Source organism: Armigeres subalbatus, chromosome 2 (assembly GCF_024139115.2).
Source record: "Armigeres subalbatus isolate Guangzhou_Male chromosome 2, GZ_Asu_2, whole genome shotgun sequence".
Classification (NCBI taxonomy): domain Eukaryota; kingdom Metazoa; phylum Arthropoda; class Insecta; order Diptera; family Culicidae; genus Armigeres; species Armigeres subalbatus.
Genome location: NC_085140.1, coordinates 454,225,880 through 454,243,546, shown reverse-complemented (window position 1 = coordinate 454,243,546; position 17,667 = coordinate 454,225,880). Strand labels below are relative to the sequence as shown.

The 17,667-nt window shown below is 37.8% G+C and overlaps 1 protein-coding gene across 6 annotated transcripts in view; it reads right to left on the bottom strand.

The window, feature by feature from the left end:
* The window catches only part of LOC134213799 (protein dachsous), a 305,308-nt gene that overhangs the window by 198,070 nt on the left and 89,571 nt on the right, over window positions 1–17,667 (bottom strand). The window lies entirely within an intron of this gene.

The window sequence follows — 17,667 nt, the reverse complement described above, 5'->3', positions numbered from 1 at the left end:
TTTATAAGATACTAAAGATAAAGAGATGTACTTAAGGCTACTCAATATTACAATTTAAACCTACTTCACTAAACATAAGCATGGCTAATATGATCATTCGATCTATTTTTTCGATAGGAATTTTTAACGATTAAGAAATTGGAAACTGTCTTTCTGTTGCAGTTTGCAACAAGGCCGATACAAATATTTAAAATCCATTTTGTCTCCCCCCCCCCCTCGGATTTTTTTTGCCAAAAAATAATATTTTGAGGGGGCAATAAAATAAAATTCGAGTAATTTTGAAGATTTTCAAAACATTCTTTAACAAATCCGAGGAGTTTATTTTTTATTTTAATATTTATTTTTTACTAGTTGACCCGGCAGACGTTGTCCTGCATAGTAGGCGAGAATGTGCATTCCGAACTGCCCATGCAAAGTTCGCATAGGAATCACAATTTTAGTTTCTCACGGTTTGCTCAACTTTACTCGTAATTTTCGCATTAGGAAATATCATATAAACCCGTCGGAAACTATAACGAATGTTTCTGCTGAAGAAATGAAAAACATCCATCCAGCCGTTTTCAAGTTATGCGGATACGAACACAGACCATTTCATTTTTATATATAAGATTATCCCCCCCTTGACCTTTCGGAGACCAGTAGGACAAAAAATTAATTAAATATTTGTAACGGCCCAATTCCCATAGAAAATACGTTGCTTGAATGAAAACTTAAATTGTCTAAATCCAATTTAGGGGAACTGCTCCGTTTTCCATCTCACTGAACATATATTCATCTCATCACGAAACTAAGAAATAGGGAACCAAATCCGTCGCTTCTTTTTGCTAACATTCGTGCTCAATGCTAAAAAAATCACAAAAATAAGAAACAAATCAAATACCTTTTCATTGCTTTGTTTTGGTGGGATGAATATCGGAGCTATGAGATGAAGTCCAGGAGCAGTGTTGACACTGTCACACAGAACTCATTTTGCGGTGCTTGAAACATGTGGTCATTGGGCGATTGATTTGCCAGAAAAATGTGTTAACTGCTGTTTGTGCTGTTATCTGTGTCGTTATAAAACAAATAAACATATTTTCGTCTTACGCGACCAGTAGTGGTTGCATGTGTCTGGTAATTGTATGTTGACTGTATGTAGCGCAGATACCTCTAGAAGATCAATGGAGAAAAAACGACGAAAACACAAAATTCATATAACAGCGTTGAATAAATCTTTTGTGCTCGCTGATGGGTAGCAATTTTATTTTTATTTCATCTCGCTCCTTCCCGACATAACCCTCGCGCGATCCAACCGTCCAGTCAGTGGCGGAATTGAGCGGCTGTTGCCCTGGCATGGAGAAGACGATGGCGACGTAAGCAACCAACAACACGACAAAACACAGCCTACTTTGGTTTGACCAGTGCCGTTGCTACCGTCCGCGCTCCATAGATCGGTCATCGCCGTCGTCGTGGTCCCAACCTGAGTCACACGGAGAAATAGTCAATACTCTCCAGGAGAGTGAATGAGCTCTGGTGGCGGTCGATCTTCACGAATGCGCGGCGATAGAGCAGGAAAAAAAACGGAGAGATCACGATTATCGCGGGTATAGAGTTAGTAATGTGGTGCAAAATGATTTTGAATAGCTAACTATCTGTTGGATGTTTCTTTTCTTGCACTCGCTATTCATCGATTTCTTCTTGGAGCTCCTGCAGCTTTTCGTCCCAAACATCATCACCAACAGCAGCAGGAACGCCAGGAACTCTATTCTTATTCGGGTAGCTAGAACCCAAGAAATGAATATAATGAGGCGAAATTTATTCATATCCATCGCAGGGAGCTCACAAATGGTTCTCTGTCGAGTGGCATTCGAAATGGACCCCTGTGCCTAGTTGTCTTAGTCATGGGGTCATTGTCTGAGAAGAGAATGAAACCATGAAGATAGTTTATGAACGATGCCTAGCATACTTTGAAATGTGAATTTGGGAGTACAATCATGATTCCAAATAGCTTGATATTGTATCAAACAATAACTTGCTTGGATAACTTGCATTAGAAGGAGAACCCTGAAGGACTCGGTCAATCCCAAAACAAATCGTAAAAGCCCCAGCGGACGAGCTACTCTGCATGATCATTGACGTGGATAAACGAACATCAAGCAGAAACTTTACCGCCGCACTAAGCCCCCTGAACTAGTGAAGAAAAGTTGGTAATGGCAAAAGCGAAGTGAAGACGGAAGCCAACGGAGATGCGCTCACGCGCGACAAAACAGCACGCATTGACCACGATCATCAAAATCATCTTGCCATGATCACATTATAGCAACACGGGAGGATGCGATGCGACGAGAAAAGCTGCAATGCCAGTGCAATCACCCATCAAAGTGCCCGTCGGTTGTCGATCCCCTCCGTTGGATAAGGGCGCACCGGCTCGGCAAGGCAGAGAGTGGGAGCCACACAAAACGCGTAATACGGTTTATAAAACGCAGGGAGCAGAGATTGAAGCGCATGATATGTATTATTTGGAAATTGATATTTTCGCCTTCAGCGATCATTATCGTTTTCATCCAGTATGTTCCGTTGTCGACGAAACCCAGTCAGCCGGTGTAAGCGAATCCTGCACCCGTTCGAACCACAGTGTCAGTCGAACAATATAACTTGAACATACACAGTTTAAAAATATTTTTTATTGAAAAATTGGTTTATAGATATTAGACATTAGACATAGACATATTTTAATTGTTCAAACCCATCTTCATAACTCCGCAACACGTACATAATGATAAATAACTATTTTTAAGATTCTATTCGTCCTCCGGTCACTGTGAGTTGATAGTTCACAAAATCCTGTGTGTATGCGTTCAAAACGGATCCTGCTTTTTGCACGTATCCCGATGCGTCAGTCATCCAGTCAACAACGCGTAACGCAGCTACATACTTACTGAAGGAAGAAACGCAACCGCAACGACAACAGCATCAGCAGCACGTTGTGGTGCTGCGATGGCGATTCATCTCGCTCGGGAATACACTTAATTGCTAAATTGACAGTTATTTTCGGTTCTGCTTTTTGCGGGCCCGGGCATGGCCGATGTCCCTCTCCGTTCGCCGAATCCTATAGGCTCGCGGTGAAAGAAGAAATGCTTAAGTGACACATGTCTCGAATTGTTTTTCGCATCAGCGCTTGTCTCCCCGTCGGATGTCGCGTATTGTTGGACGATTATTTTTTTGGACGAGTTTTCCAAATGCGAAATGTTTCTGGCTTTTGGCTTTGGTGTTTGACTTGAAGTTTCTTCCGTGATATTTGATCTCAACTACGGTTTAATGTTTTTGCTCCTCTCTCATACACTTAGTGTACTCACTCAAAAGATATTTTAGTTGCTAGATAAAGATTGTCGCTTCTGTTCCCTTTGTTCTGCTGTCCGAAACATGTGTGGTACAATCGTATAGATTTTTCTTCTTTGACATTTAGCTCCCCTATCCTCGCCAGCAAAAGATGTTCCGGACAGCGACGACAGCGACAATCTTTATCTAGTAACTAAAATATCTTTTACTCACTCCAATAAATGAACTTTTGGTCGAATGCTCTTAGACCCTTATAGCCTATTCAGATTGGGCTATTTATGACTTTGTTAAGTGAGAGGGTATCCAATTATTACGAGGTGTTCAGACTGCAGCAAGATAATATATCTTGACGTTTCCATGTTTCCTCATTTGCACGCTAATACAGGGTTGAATTCAAGGAGAGTTTTAAAATTTAATTTGCGAAATCAAGCATTTGTGTGGCGACAATCGAACATTTTTTTCTGAACAAAGTTTCTACGAAAAAACATATTTAAAAAATATATGAAAAGGGATTTTCGAAAAATATTTGAAGCTCTCATTAAGGATTAAGGATCATTAAGGCTCTATAAACCGTAATCAATTCGATAATGACGATGATTTTATTCGAACCCGCACTAATACTAATAAAGTTTTGAACTAAATTGAATATTTTGGGGCTATTTGCCGACTAACCTCCATCATTGCATATTCATTACATTTTCATATTAATTTTTCACTTATCTAAATTAACAATTACTGAGGAATTGCTGGAAAAACGCTGAAAACATTTTTTCCTGGGCTGGCATTCGTATTTTTATCGAACGCATACTAACTCCGAACGTTCGGAGCAAACACATACACACGCACTTGATTTTTCACTTGATCTTTTCCCACTGTTTCCTTGATTTAATCACTCTTAAAACATATTCACTAACTGAGTTTCACATTTTTCTTCAATATTGACTACCAATTAATTCACTTCGCGTCCAAAAACTGTCGAAAACTGCTTTCCAAAAATCGAAGTGGAAGACAAATTTGACGACCGTATTGTGAATGCAATAAAATGCGGAAGACTCAAATTCACTAGCGCAATAAGTGAAATGGTGAGTGCAAAATCTTCGCGATGCAACTTCATTTAATCCGAACAGTACAACGTATACGCCAGCCAACACGCAAACAAACATGTGCATACACAAGAAAATAATCATCTCTTCGCCGTTGCCAGATTTATTTATTGAAAAAAATCATTGTTGTTTGTCGGATTGAACAATAAAAACAAGAATAAATATTTAAACATTTTTTTTAAGCTTCTATTACATTCCAAGTGGTGTATAAAAAAAATTGAAACCGATAAATACCCATATATTTGATACACCATGAACATGTCTTATGATACAAAATAAACAATTCGTCAAGTCTGGCAACATTATGCATCAGCTGGCATATTTTTACCACCCCATTTCCACACAGCCCAGTTGTAAACAACATTTTATTTATCGCTCCTGCACTTTTCCGTACCAATTGCATCACTATTACAAACAAGTGATACAGTAATTAATTTTCAAAACATTGTGATGGAGCCTTGAGCCTTAAGGATAATGATAATGAGCTACATTCATTAGTTGGGCGCGCCGTTCTTCGGAGAATCAGACTATTCCTCAATTTATTTTTAAGTTTTAAAAGTATTTTGATTCTGTACTATGATCGAACGGAGATTTGATAGAAAAATTTAGATACTTTTGGGAATTCTCACAAATAAAAAAAGGACAATAGGACCAATTTTCAAGAAATATTATCGAACTAAAATGTATTTCCACCAGTATCTCCATGTATGAAGGGCAACTCAGCAATTTATTTATTTTTCAAAATGGAAACTGAACCATTGCGTTCTACTTGACAATCAATGATACAGCTTCTAACAAAATCGAATCGTGTGAATGTGATATAATTTAAACTGGATTTTGGATGAATTAATGCATTACCAATCCATGTTTTATTTAAGGTTATTCTACTTTATATATACATCCCATTCAAATCGTACAGTTGTCCCACGAAAAATGTTGAAATCCAAAGTATATTAAGCCATTCAAGGAGCAGAATTGAAACAATTTATGAAATCATGTTTATTCATCAAATATATTCGTTTTACAACCATTCCTACGTTTTAAATTGTCTTCCGCATTGGCCCTTGAACTTTGAAAATTTATTCGATTTGTTCTATTAAATCTAGGTTTAAGTTAAATACTTCATGCACAGCAAAAAAATTTGAATATTACATGCCATGTAAATAGGCCACTCATGTAGCATTCACATTCTGTGAATCGATTTCCAACGTAAAAATGCGTCAAATTTCATACACATAATAGGAGCATGGCATCAACCACAATGAAGCGTTACTTTACTATCATTATTACCAGCCCTACTAATAGTTTATGCTGAAACGGGCAACTTTACATGTCTTCATGTAAATACTCTAAATCGATTGTGTCATCTGCCAAAGTAACAAAATAAATAAGATGGCTTTCACACGTTTCCGTCCGGTAAAGTTTTTGCGTCGGTTTTATCGATTTCGTTGGAAAAATATGCTGCAGTGTCGTGAATCCGTCTCTTGGTAGCCATGGATGCCGTTTGCTTGAGAGATTGACATAATAACGTCCTAGAAAATAAACACTGCGGGAAAACGATGAGCCGGAGTATGGAAGATCATGCAGTGCATTTGTTCCTAACCATGGATTTTGCTGGAATTTGGTGTGTGATTCAGTGGTGCTGAGGACGTTACCACAGCCCACAATCATAATCAATGCGCGCGAGCTTCGTTTTTCGAAGCGATCTTCGTCTGCTGAGAAACGTAAGAGGCGATGGATCCCGAACGCTTGGATTTTGATAGCAGCTGCATCATCGGTGTATGAAGGAGTCCCACAGAATTCCGCTCATATGAGAAACTATTTATAATAAAAGCATGTGAATAGAGTGAGGAGAACATTATGTTCTATAAAACCAATTTAAGTAAATAAAATAATATTTAAATATTTGTAAAATAAAATGTTATGGCTATTAAATACCGAAAGAAAGACCGCTTAATAATGAAAAAAACAACATTCCTTTTCAATACGCCCAATATTATACTTGACATGTAAATTTACAGGTGAACGTAAACGTATGATCATGATTGTTTTGACGATTGATGTAACAATAAACTGTAATGTAATATTCCATCTTATGTCACGCTCCAATTATGTGCATGATATTCAATGTAAGTGTACATTTTTCGAACTGTGTGTTAATTCTAGAGAGCATCTGTTTTTTAAACAATTCATGTTGAATAAGTGGAGAATAAATAATTATCATCATTATTTTTCATCATATAAAATGCTTTCCACAAAACCATCACAATCCGAGTTATTCTTCAGCGCTCAGAAGATTTCCATCTAACATGCATTCGACCCTGCTGCGACAGAAAGAGCATGACTACGAAAGTACGAAACGAAATGAAAACAGAGAGAATTTTCTCTCTGGCAAAGAGAGCGTGACGCTTGTCAGTTTTGTTTTGTTGAATTTCTCCCTGCATCCCAGTTAGAACGAAAGCTCTCTCGTAATAATTGTTCGTAATAAATTCTTTATGACTCTTTTTAGCGGGTATCTTTTGACAGCGCAAATGTATGGAATATTACGTAAATAATGACATCATAAAGCGTATTTACCCTGAAACACCAATTATTATGTCATTAATGGCGTAATCTGAATAGGCTATTAGTGTAATTTCTGTCTCTTTTCTGTTTCACAGATGCGACTCAGCTTGACGAACTGGGATGATGTATGTCTGTGCTTACGTAATATGTGTACGGCCCCTTATTCATTTCAATCAAAGTTAATTGCCTATTTCCGGGGATTAAACACCCGACTTGGACGTTAATTTACAATGTTATGAAAACTCATATGTGAATATGTACGTTATGTGGAAGATATTGATTAGGAAAATGTATTGGAGGTAACCACTTTCCCTTCGATGGGACTCGAACCCATGACCCTACAGTACGCTAGACTGGTGCTTTTAACCAACTAAGCTACGAAGGACCTCCGTCGGCCTTCGCAGCCTAGCGGCTACTGAACGAGCTCAAGATTCCCAAATTGGACGCATAGTCGTTTTTATTCATTTTTATTCATTTTTTAGGCACTTATCCTAACGACTTATCCAGGTTCGACGGGGAATCCTGTCCCATTGTTTTCTATTGAAAATCGGCCAGATCGCATTATGGAATCAAAAATGACCAAAATACTATTTTTATATGCACGAGAAAAGCATCAACACCGCAAGCTGGATTATTCAGGATTTTTGTTTGTATCATAACTTTTGCATTTTTAGTTCAAGCAAATGTATAACCACAGAAAAATCTGGGATCAGGTTGTCCAAAAACTATCACTAGCTAATCCAAAATGGCTCACAAAATCCAAAACAACACGGTGGGAACGCAATGTTTTGTCACCCAATACGAACAACGGTCATCACTACCGACACCAGAAATAGACAAAATTCAGAACAATAAAGAAAATTTAGATCATTATTGTTTTTTTTTTAATTCAAAGTTTTGAAACGTCGTTAAAGAACATTTACAGATATTGAGTTGTGTCCGTATTGTAGAAAATCGTCAATGTATTCAAAGTTATCCAAGAGATCCCCAGAGTAAGGCCGTGTAGTCTGCACGCGTAACTCAAGATTAGAAACTGTTTAAAATTTTGTCATATACAATTTCGGAAGGTTTTCCGTTGTATTTAAATCTAACAATTTCGTATTACTGTAATACAGTATCTGTACTATAAACTTAGGGGAAGCTGGTGGAACTTGATTCCTTTGGAGACTTGATCCACCCTTACTTCGAAAGATCATATCTGAACAGCAGCGTCTGCGGCTCAAGCGTGGCGGTTGTTTCTTTGACGTTCTTCTCATGTTTTTTTAATTACCAAGTGAGAAGCATTCTCGGTAGTCCCTCTCTGCAGTACTGCACGATTACGGATTAGAGGGATCAGGGCTAGTGTAAAGGTTTTTGGTTATCAGTGGGTCTGGTAGAAAAAATAATTCCCAAGTTATCTTCTTAGGTATCTGATTGCAGGTTTCCGATTTACCTTCCGAAGCCAAAAAAACAATCCTAAATCGTGAACTTACATCTCGAAAATCCCCAAATAAAAACTCAAATAAGGTGATATTTTTCGGCTCCGCAACACATTTGAACATTTGTCTACCAAATGTGTCTACCAAAGAAACGATTTGATCCAGGAACAAAGGCAAATTGTGTAAACATAAACCGTTTACAGAAATAACGATTAGGATCTGATGTAGCCATAATTCATAAACACGTTTGTTAATATTTTGCAGTTGTCTGTTTAATCGGAAACCTGAAAAACAGATTGTTTTCTGATCTTCTTTGGAGGTTTAGCAGCTTCATATTCAATCTAGTCACGCAGTGCAGTATTGGAGAAAAAGGAAACATGGAAATATGAAATCGTGCAGGGTGTACCTCAGCACAATGGAATATCATTCAAATTTATTCATATTTTAGGGGGTGTTTATGGCCGTCTTTCCATACCGTTGAATGTGGCCTGGTAGTAGCATTCCTGTTGTGGAATTCATCCAAATACTATAACTCCAGTCCAGCCAGCAATCCCGGTGAATCACAACCAGTTTGTGGAGAGAAGAAAAAAACGGTTTAGCGTTCCAGCTAGAGTGGAAGATGAGCCAAGCTGAAGTTTTAATTGCGGAATTAAAGTAGCAAAAGAAGTCGTAAATGGCGAGACGATGATGACACACTCGCTGGCATTTCTACCCCGAGGCTGTTTGTTTTCGCCCTCTCAGGCGACATTAGCCTCGGTGAGCAACGACAAAAGCCAAACTATTTGTGCTTTTTACTTGTCGCTTTTACGCTGAGAGTAGCAAACATATTGTTTTTCCTCAGTAGGGTGATGTCATGTCATTTACTTTTTGTTCTCTAGACAATGCTTGGGTTTATAGTTTTTAAATAGTTTTTCGTAATTTTCTGACAATTGGGTCTGAAAAATATCTTCAATAAAATGTTTCGGTATAGATTAAGAAAAACAATATGCATGTGGATTAAAAATCACAGAAAACCAAAGAAAATGAGCCCTCATTTTATAAAATTAAATGTAAATTGCGCCCAGTATCAATTATCATCTCTGGTCATCAAACATTAATGTTTGTTCATTTCAGATTTTCCAAGACCAAAACAAACTCTTTCTCTCTAGCTGACTGCCTGCCACTTGTGATTCGCTGAAGATTCCAAAGTTTAACGCCCCCTCCATGAGAAGAGTTTTTTTTTCTTGCATTGGTTGAGTTTGAAATTTGCGCCAAGTAGATAGGGTTGATGGACATCTCGGCATCTTCCGTTTAACAGCCATAGCTGCATCCAAATCGTCCAAATACACTGATCGAAAATAAACAGAATTTCTTTGACAACGAGACAAATCAGCATTTCACAGCCGTGTTTCAAAATACTTTTCTAATTAGCTGGAAGCGTAGTGTGAATTTTGATCACATGGTCGTACGAAACTAAGGCCCAGAACCCTGCAGCAGCGATACGATTGGACCAAGTAAATATTTTTTTCGCATTTCGTCTGTACTGCTGATTGTCTGTGGTTGATCCAGCTCGTCAACACGGCCGTCATTAGTTCAGTTGGTTCGTCGAAGGAATAATTTGATGGCGTAAAAGTTTTGGGCGACCATGGTGCAGGGCAAAACGGAGATGGTGTGCCGTGGCTCCGCAAGGTGGTGAGTGCAATAAAAATTTGCGAACCAACAACGGTCAATGCTTATGTCCGCCGGGTGATTAGTGGAGTTTGATTAAGATGCAAAGTGGTTGGTTTTTACGAGAAAAGCTTTCTTATACTGCTTGCGGCACATCGCACGCGGAGACAAGTGGTTGCTGGATGAAGTCATCGGGCGAGTTCGATGGAATTTCGCGATTTAATTTGAGTGCAATGGATACCAGGCAGTTGTCGTCGGTTTGGGATCTGAGATGTGAAGTATGTTAGGAACACTAAGTTGAGAGTCGACTATAGATTAATAAGATAATAAGAAATTAGCTTTCCAAAATTCTAGAAGAAGAAGTTTCAATATTTCTTAACTGTGTTCCACATTTGATTCGACCCATGAGGCATAACTTTACGTATGTTTTAAATATCGTTCCTGCCCTGAAAAGAATCTGTTTATTCAAGATGTTCTCAGTTATCCCCGAAATTCCAGAAGTTAAGGTCTTCAGACCTATACTACTGCTAACCGCAAGTCGAGCACATCTGTATATGGAGGCCCATATACAGATGTGCTCGACTTGCGGTTAGCGGTAGTATAGGCTTGTTTTGAATATGTCAAGTGCTCCTTGTGATACGTTGAATAGATTCTGTACATGGGAGATGTTCTTGGTTATCCAAGGAATTTCAGAAGTGAAGGCCTTCAGCTCTTCACGCGTGCCCTTTGAGGGGGAAAATTGATCTTTGGTTACTCGTGTCGACCGAAGGCCATACTTCAGGAATATCTTGGATGACCATAAGCTGTGAACACATTCTATTATTCGTACTACGAAGAGCAAGTGCCACATTCAAATCAGACAAAATTAGCTTTCTTTAGACGTGAAGATCGAACGGCCTTACTTCATGGGCTCCTTAAATGACCAAGAACATATACTATCTACAACATCATTTATCTGTACTACATTTAAAACAGCACTAGAGTAATTTTCGCTGAGACCGGGCCACTATATGCACGAGGTTCATAAAAATGCCAAAATTTATGTTCATTAGAATCGGGACGTCTACTACAATACAGATCTTTATTCACGAGTGTAGAACTGAAGCTGTTTATTCCAGAAAAAAATCGGATAGCTGGACGAACTATTTTTAATCTCTTGCATAATAACTACCATGTCGGTCAATTTCGAAAGTCCTATACAAGTTAGTTTTTAATTCCAGTACAAACAAGTACAACAATTAATTTCAAGTACAAACCCATTTAGATCGCATAAAAAATGTGGCTGTGAATACAACCATTCAGTTTTTTTCTTCCTTTATTTATGGATTTCAAAATTACAGAATTACAACCTTTGAGTAAAATGCCTCAGTCTGTCAAACAACTAACACAAGAGCTGAACATGTACGTGGGTAGTATTGCAATCTAATTTCTATTATGATCTGTTATTCTGCCTTTTCAATGTTTCGGAATAGTAGAGAAATTTGGTAGGGGAACTAGGTTTAAAATGCGCCAGTCAGCTAATACGAGCCATTACATTTCCTGGGTTAATAGGCTAAATTAAGTTACAAAACCGATGGCAGCTGACGCCTAAACATGTTTTTAAATCAACAAATTAAAAATAATAGTCAAGACATCTATGATAAAAAAGGGTTTCTTACCCCATTCCCGGCCTAACATGCATACGACTGCATTATTTAATTGATATTTATGACAGGAAGCAACTTTTCCTGAATTTCGTGGGCCGTGCAATACTGCAAAGGGGTTCACTTCTGCTTAAAAATAGCTTTTCTTGGTAAACATCGTTTGAAAAAGCTTTCATTTGATTTAAATTAACGATGTGCAGCACTCATTTCAGTCATAGCGATTGCATATCCGGCCCACTTCCAAACCAGTTCCCGGCCTAAGCAAAATTTCGCTCAATCTCTCAACATCTTACTCTCATTCTCTCTCGGGACGGTAGAAAATGCGACGTAAACAAAAATATGCACGTTCAACATGATGCCAGATGGTATTTTTTATATTATTTTTTATTTGGTTGAAAAGATATATTCACTCATCCAAATTACTTCCAAACGCTTAAAAACAATATTTTTTCAATTTTTGAAATAGAAAGAATTGTAAATAACATGATAGCGTCAACTAATTAGATAGTTTTCCTATGAACGATGAAGGATTTCTTTCATACTAAAAAAGACTCCTGGGCTTCTGGCAGCACGGTGCGGCTAGAAGTTCTTAGGCCGAGGTGAATTTTTGTTCGGTTTGAGGATACGTTTTTAAATGTATTCCAATATGTTTATATTAGTGAAACGAACAAATAGGAAAGATTAAAGTGCGCGAGTTTAGAATTATTGTGTGGTGATTAACAGATTGAAGCAATGATTGTATCGAGAACTGTGGCGATTTTCAGGTAGGTGTTTATATGAAAATACCGTTTTGTAAAAGTGGAAAGATTCACTTCGGCTCAGTGGTGTAGCAACGGAGATCGAATGTTCGGAATCTACATTTTTATTTTCTATAATTTTACCAATTAGGAGTGAAATAAATAGTTGGAAAATATTGAGTATTGTGCGAAATAAATGGGAGACTTTTTAAAAATTATCAAACCTAAACCTACGGCTTCCAAAAAGTATGAATCCTTAATTGTACGTGCAGTGAGCCGGGAATCGGGTCCATAGGCCCAAGTAGTGATTTACCCTATTTAAAAAAAAATTGTTTTTTCCGCCTTTTGATAAAATTTAAGCTTCCGTTCCCTTAAGGATTTTCCACTAGATAAAAACATTTTTTCAATAATCTTTGTATATGTATGGAAAAACAAATTAGTGAAGATTGTGCCAAGTTACTAAAAAGTTAACTTTACTACATTTTTCATAGAAAACACACATTTTAATAAAATCTCTGCATGCAGGATAAAACGCGCCCATCTGATGTGCTTGACTATGGATGTCATAGTTTGAGAAGGGCGTGTGCCAATAATAAATTATTTTTAAATAATTATCAATTGAAAGGTAAAAAAGTAAGAAGTAAGAAAAGTGATGAGTGAGAAGTTATGAGTGATTAAAAGTGAGAAACAACGAGTGAGAAGTAGGAATTAAGAATTCCACTAAAAAGCCCTCAATAGTTTTATAATCAATCGTGAATTGTAAGCTGAGATTTGGGATATGAGAACTGAGGAGTGAGATGGGAGTAGCGGGAAAAAAGAATGAGTATTGAGAAGTGAGAAGCGATAGGCAAGCAGTAAGAAGTGCGAAATAAGATGCGATCACTGAAAAGCGAGAAGCAAGTAGTGAGGTGAGAAGTAATAAGCGAGATATTTTTTGTGAGAAATGAGCAGCAAAAAAGCATGATGAGGAATATGACAATTGATAAATGGGATGTGAGTAGTGAGAAACGAGACGTGAGAGGTGCAAGGTACAAGGAGTGAAATTGCAGAATAGGGAGAAAAAGCGAGAAGAGAGACGAAGGGAGAGTAGTAAATAGTATGGAGACTACTCAGAATAGAGTTTTTTTCAGCATAGATTTTTGGGCATCCAAGAAATCCCTGGAGTTAGAGCTAAAGATCTACAAGCGTAGCTGAAGATCAATCGGACTGTTTCAATTATGGCACATGTCCTTTTGGATGTGTAGAATAGAATGAGCCAACGTAAGAGATTCTGGGTCATTCCAGAAATCCCTGGAGTTGGGCCTTAAGATCTACACGCGACACTAAAGATGTATCGGACTGTTTTAAATGTGATACATGCCATTTTGGATGTGTAGAATAGAATAAGTCAACGGCAGAGGTTTTCGGTCATCCGAGAAATCACTGAAGTCCTCAGATCTACACGCGCAACTAAAGATGTATCGGACTGTTTTAAATGTGGTACGTGACCTTTTGGATATGAAGAATAGAAAAAGTCAACGGCAGAGGTTCTCGGTCATCCAAGAAATCCCTGGAGTTAGGTCCTCAGATCTACACGCATAACTAAAGTTCAGTCGGACTGTTTAAATTACGGCACATGTCCTTTTGGATTATTAGAAAAGAATGAGCCATCGTAAGAGATTCTGGGTCATTCAAGAAACCCCTGACGTTAGGCCTTAAGATCTACACGCGACACTAAAGATATCTCGGACTGTTTTAAATGTGGTACATCCTTTTTTGGATGTGTAGAATAGAATAAGTCAGCGGCAGAGGTTCTTGATCATCCAAGAAATCCCTTGAGATTGGCAAACAGGTCTGCACGAGTAATCGAAGATAAATCGATGGATTTTAAATGTGGTACATGCCCATTTTTAATTATAGAATATAATGTATCTACGGCATAGGTTGTCGGTTATCCAATACATACCTAGAGCAACGCCTTAAGAACTACTACAAAACAAAAGAGAAATGCCCTTTGTGGTGCATAGACACAGGGCATGTATTATATTTGAAATAATCAATTTGTTCTATGGTTACTTATTTAGATCTAAACGCCTTATTCCAGGGATTTTTTGGACAACCAAGAATTCATACTTTGGACACATTCTATTCTATGGATCACAAAGGGCATGCACCATATTTGAAACAATCCAAGTAACCTTTGGTTACGAATGTAGATTTAAGGCCTTATTCCAGGAATTTCTTGGACGACCAAGAACCTATCCTTGGAACGCGGTCTATTCTATGCATCACAAAGTACATGTAGCATATTTGAATCAATCCAATTGATCTATGGTTACACATGTAGATCGAAAGGCCTGATTCCAGGGATTTCTTGAATGGCCAAGAACCCATACAGTGAGCACATTATATTCTGTGCATCACAAAGGGCAGGTGCCACATTTGAAACAAACCAAGTAGCCTTTGCTACGCATGTAGACCTAAGGGCTTATTCCAGGAATTTCATGGATGACCAAGAACCTATACTTGGAACGCGTTCTATTCTATGCATCACAAAGGACATGTACCATATTTGAAGCAATCCAATTGTTCTATGGTTACGCATATAGATCTAAAGGCTTTATTTCAGAGATTTCTTGGACAGCCAAGAACATATTATGTGAACACATTCTATTCTATGCATCGCAAAGGGCATGCTCCATATTTGAAACAATCCAAGTAACCTTTGGTTACGCATGTAGACTTAAGACCTTTTTTATTGTCTTTATTAATGAGGTTTTCGGCCCTAGACCGGTTCACCTCAAAAGACTTAAGACCTTATTCCAGGGATTTCTCGATCGATCAGAAACCTATAATGGGAACGCGTTCTATTCTATGTTTTATAAAGGGCATGTGCATATTTTGGAACAATTTATTTGATCTTTAGTTACGCATGTAGATCTAAGAGCTTATTCCAAGAATTTCTTGGACGATCAAGAACCTGTGCTTGGAACGCGGTCTATTCTATGCATCACAAAGGGCATGCAACATATTTGATTCAATCCAATTGATCTATGGCTACACATGTAGATCAAAAGGCCTGATTCCACGGATTTCTTGGATGGCCAAGAACGCATACTGTGACCACATTATATTCTATGCATCACAAAGGGCAGGTGCGATATTCGAAACAATCCAAGTAACCTTTGCTTACGCATATAGATCTAAGGGTTTATTCCAGGAATTTCTTGGACGACCAAGAACCTTTGCTTGGAACGCGTTCTATTCTATGCATCACAAAGGGCATGTGCCCTATTATTGAATCAATCCAAGTAATCTTTGGTTCCGTTTGTAGACCCAAAGACCTATTCTATGGATTTCTTGGACGACCTAGAACTTTCGAACTAGAACGACTTCAAAATAAAATTGTTTTCTCGGAATATAATTAGTTTTTCATCTGATTTTTTTCCGTATTATAGATGGTAAGTTAAATTAGTGGTTAACACATTGGAAGTACATAATTTCGACCATTATCATCGATAAATTTGAAGATTTGCTTAGGGGGCGCATATTGAACGTTCCTCCCTACACATGACGAATTTGGATGAATAAAATGTCTTTGGAAGACTTTGCTTTTATTATGTTAGCGGAGAATAATAAAACAAACGAATTATATTGACTGCATGATGTTTTATCAGATGTGTAACATAATATTATTCAGTTTAAATCGTCAGTTTGGCAACGCGTTCTTAGATTGTAAACAAGGCGAAAAAGGAAAAAAAAATAGTTTGGAAGAAAAAAGTTTATTTCAAAGCATTTCGGTTTTCGAAAAAAAAATTAAATTGAGTGATAAATATTCCTTCAATTTAGTGCTTGGGTAAAAAAAGTGTGGTGGAAGTTATTGGAATATATCGATTTTATGACGGTACTACGTGTATTGTAAGGAGTGGAAGCTGTTGGACTTTCCTTCGTCGTACGAATAAGGTAGGTATAGTTTGTTTGAAGTGTATTTCAATAAAAAATAACAACGAAATGTGATTGGAATGAGTTTAGGTAAAAGTGTACACTTTTTTCTATCTCGCCAAGTGATAAGTTCATTGGCGTAAATGATCATTCTCAAGTATTTAGTGAATTAGAATTTGATATGACGGGAATTAGCGCCGTGGACGCGCATGAACCTAATGAGTTTAATAGCTTTTACGTGTTTCTGTTTCAAGGTCGTCTTAGACGGGTGATGGATTATTTAAAGCTTTCGTTGTAATTGTTTTTTTTTTGCTATAATTGTTTTCAAAATTAAATAAGGTACGCATCAATTAGGAAACAAGCCTTCGAAATGTGTCTCGGCTAAATATTATGACGATTGAGTACTATGACGACAGTCATACTCAATATGGAAACTATACTTTTAAATTGGGCCCTCCTTAGCCGTGCGGTAGGATGCGCGGCTACAAAGCAAGACCATGCTGAGGGTGGCTGGGTTCGATTCCCGGTGCCGGTCTAGGCAATTTTCGGATTGGAAATTGTCTCGACTTCCCTGGGCATAAGAGTATCATCGTGTTAGCCTCATGATATACGAATGCAAAAATGGTAACTTGGCTTAGAAACCTCGCAGTTAATAACTGTGGAAGTGTGCAATGAACACTAAGCTGTGAGGTGGCTCTGTCCCAGTGTGGGGATGTAATGCCAATAAGAAGAAGATACTTTTAAATATTCTATGCAGTAATTTAAAGTGGATGTCTGCGAAGGCGTGAACTCTATGTAGCACTTTGAAATTTGAATTGGTGAAATTGATAATAGTCGGGCTTCTGTCAAATCGCATCGCGCTCCAATGAAAAACTTAGCTCAATAATGTGGTAGTTGTTGAGGAAGATTTTTTGATGAAGAACAATCTCTCACTTGGTCATTTCGTTTCCATAATGGTTAGAATCAAGAAATTTTGCGAGTTTCTGATCATTTCTACAGTACCTACAGAATTTGAGTTTGTGAAGTTTAAAAAGGGAAGTGATTGGAGTGACCTGTACGTGATAGTGATTAAACTCCGTTTGTTCTTAAGGTTCAAATGTCATACATCAAATCGACTTCTTTTCTTGCTGTTCACTTCTTTTTTTTTGCGGAGAGCCTACTCATTCGCTCTGCTCAGATCTGATTTTGTACAAAGTACACAAACATTTCAAAGGTATCAAACTCTATATATTTCCACAAATATTAACGTCCTTTTCAATACCTGTACAGTGCACAGATTATAGTGATACGCATAAACAACCTCAAACATGCATCT